Here is a 3,707-nt window from a genome sequence, read left to right as displayed (position 1 = left end):
GCCTAATTGTCTGTTTCTAGTTAAACAATGTCGAATGAGCTGTTCCGTGGCTCTTCGTGCCCTTGAATCACAAGTACCAATAATTTTGCCTCCGTTGAGAATATGACATGTCATTAGCTGTTCAATGATTTATCAATTTATACTAGCTTTTGGTCGTTTATGACTAGATTTACTGAATCAAGAATATTGATCATTATTTCATAACATTTACAATGATGTGTTATTGCATATTTGAAGGTTTACAGAAATGACATCATTTGGCAACAAAACACAGAATCAACCAATACCATCAAGTAAAACCAACATTATCCAAAAAAAAAAGTACAGCCTACATTATTGCCTGCACCGGCAAGTAATCCTGCATATATGCAATATATTAAAATGGAGAGAGTAGATTGGAGATGTAGCATAGAATATTATTAGTGCATCAGCCGGCAGGGAACCATCATTGGAGCATAAGAGGTGGCCTGATAGCTAGCATAGGGTATTAAAACTTAAAAGGTGGCTTTCCACTATACTTAAATTTGTGAAGTTTACATGGTAAATGATTTTATTGGCACGCTAGCTAGCTGTACGTCGGTGCTGTTTGAAGAGTTCTGGTGACTCTATAGCACCATGTGAGTATGCGACAATACACAGCAATATAGCTAGGATATTAGTGCCAGCACAGAACCATGTTAATTAGTGGGGCATCATTTCATCGATCCACTGGACTGCAAGACTATACTTAAATTTAAAGAAGTGCTGCAGCTTACGGGCAACGCAAGAGCTGAAACCAGCGCAAGAAGTGAAGTACATGGGATTGGTACTTTGAACACAGTAAGTTGATAAGCCAGACAAGAACACACAGATTAAACACAGTAAGCTACTAGAGTAGGAGAGGGATCTAGGTAGCTAGTGAGAGGGAGGGAGCCATGGCAGATCGTGGACGTGGGTGCGACAGATCCGCGACCTCGCCTACGACGTGGAGGACTGCATCGAGTTCGTCGTCCACCTCGACAAGAAGAGCAGCTGGTGGCTCCGCCTGATCGAGCCGGCAAGCTGGCTCCCCAGGTCCTGCGTGGATCTGGGGCCGCTGCCGCTCGACGAGGCCGTGGACGAGCTGGACCGCCTCAAGGCCAGGGTGGAGGACGTCAGCAACAGGAACACACGCTACAGCCTCATCAGCGACTCTCGCTCCAAGCCCGCCGCCGGGGAGAAGCATGATCAGCAGCCATCATCCCGTGATGACGCGGGCGGCACGACGGCATTCAACAGCCTCTTCGAGGCGGCATTCAAAACCACCCAAAAAGGGCGCCAGCGGGACCTCACCCAGCTGCTCACCACCAAGAAAGGCGACGACCTCAGAGTGATCTCAATTTGGGGCACGGGCACCGGCACCAGCACCGGAGGTGGGGAGGATCTTGGGATGGCATCCATCGCTTGGAATTGGAACGCCTACATTGATACTGAAACATGCAAAAACTTCGCCTGCCGTGCCTGGGTGAAGCTGATGCGTCCTTTCGATCCCCGCGAGTTCATCCGGTCTTTGACAGCTCAGTTCTATGCCGCGACGTCGGTAGGTGGTGGTGTACAAGCCCTAATGAAGATGGAGGAGGCCATGCAAGGAGGAGGAGATTCCCTCAAGGATTTCGAGCGGCTTGTCATGAAAAATAGGTATCTTGTTGTGTTGGAAGACCTGTCCACCATGGCAGAGTGGGATGCTATCAGGAGGTTTTTTCCAAACATGAAGAGTGGCAGCTGCATCATCTTGTCCACGCAGCAATATGAGGTGGCAAGTTTGTCTGTGGGACATCCATACCAAGTGCCGCGCCTCAACTAGCCAGTTAATCACATTCTCAGCAAAAGTGCTTTAAAATAACTGCATATTTTGTATCACAAATTCACAATAACATTATTATTTTTACGTATTTTTGCAATCTGTTTTTGTTTCTATTGGTGAATGGACTAATTACACATTTAATGATGTCCTCAATTTGCACAAACTAATGTATATATATGTATGTAACTAATTATTTGTAGGGGTCTCAATATGATGCGGATAAATGCATGGAGATCAATAATGCACCCGCCAGCCAGAATGTATCAATCAGCAACTGTAAAGAGGAAGCAGCCAAGAAGTGGATAGTCAAGCATCCTCTTGTTGGACGCGAGTCAGAAATGATAGATCTTGATCTAAATGTAATTTTTGCACGACGCAAAAGCTACCAAATTATGTCCATGTGGGGAATAGCTGGGGTTGGAAAATCGGCTCTCGTCAAGAACATGTTCTGCCAGAGAATTCTTAAGGCCAAACTATTTGAGAAGTATGGTTGGGTGGATGTATCACATCCATTCAATTTATGGGACTTCTCTAGAGTCCTACTTGCTAATCTTACTTCTGGATATCTTCAAGCCAGTGAAACTGAGGACTTGTGTACAATGGGAAGTAGAAATCCCATTGTAGAGTGTCGTGAGATTATGAAAAAGTATAGATGCCTGGTTGTTATTGATGGACTGCAGTCCAAGAAAGAATGGGATCTCATAAAAGCTGACTTGGTATCTGGATCTCATCGTCACAATGTTATCATCGCGGTAACAACTGAACAACAAATTGCCACCCATTGCCGCGGAGATAAGGGAGATCTCGTGTTTAATGTCAAAGGTCTGGAAGCCGACACAGCCATTGAACTCTTCAAGAAGGTTAATTTTCGTATGAACCTTCCTACTATTTTTTTTTACTTCCTTCTCTTCAGTTCCTTGTATGTATGTTTGTACGAATTAACTTGATGTCTTTCCTCGTATTTTGTTGTGCATGTGCTATTATTTTGTAAAGTACAATATGTGTGTCACTTATGTTCATTTTTTAGTTGCATCCTTTTATAGACTTATTAAAACGAGGAAAAATATGTAGTTGAATCTGCAACCATCAATAAGCAGATTTTTCTCGCTCTATAAATCAATTTTAAAAATACCAAATTCTCTGACATATTAGGTATCGGACAAATTAGAGACCCAAAGCCCTTGTCATTTTAATGACTCCTTGGATGCACTACAATGTGTTACCCATGTGACATTGATATTGTTGTGATCCCAAGCCATATGGCAGAACAACCAAGAAATAGTAAAATGTTTTAAGAAAAATTGGATCATGTTGACATTCTAGATGTATAGCCTGCCACAAAAGATCTATGCCCAATTTTTATCTCACTTGACAAACAAACATATATAATGATAAATCCTGCAAAGTTCTTTAAAGTACTATGTCTGCTAAGAATGACAATATCATTACTCTATGGTGTTTCCTCTTATGTTATTGATTTTCAAGAAAAAAGTGTGTGCTGCAACTTTTTTCTATCTGGTTGGAAACCCTATAATTTCTTTTAGTTAAATATAGTTTGAATTCTTTACAGATAGATTTTAATACTGTGGGAAATTTTCCTATTGTTTCTTGGTAAAAAAATGATCTGGGATACAATATTTAGTGAGATGCTAGATATCTTCAAATTTGACAATCCCCGGTTTTCCTATGATTTGTTTCACCACTCTCCAGTTCTGCCACCATGTGTACCTGATATATAGGTTATCAAATATTTATTCTTCTTGTTTGGTTATTACAGTAGAATGCTTGTGCTAGCTAAATAATGACATTGTTCTCTTAACTCATGGCTAGCATATCCAGTGAACAGCATGAAAGTGCAGCGTAATTTGATGTTGCCACTCCTACT

The 3,707-nt window shown here is 41.8% G+C and overlaps 1 pseudogene; it reads left to right on the top strand.

The window, feature by feature from the left end:
* Positions 1–3,707, top strand: part of LOC119352572 — a 22,700-nt pseudogene that overhangs the window by 18,209 nt on the left and 784 nt on the right.

The sequence above is a fragment of the Triticum dicoccoides genome, chromosome 2A, assembly GCF_002162155.2.
Source record: "Triticum dicoccoides isolate Atlit2015 ecotype Zavitan chromosome 2A, WEW_v2.0, whole genome shotgun sequence".
Lineage (NCBI taxonomy): Eukaryota > Viridiplantae > Streptophyta > Magnoliopsida > Poales > Poaceae > Triticum > Triticum dicoccoides.
The sequence above is the reverse complement of the archived record's forward strand: the minus strand, read 5'-3'. Positions and strand labels throughout refer to the sequence as shown.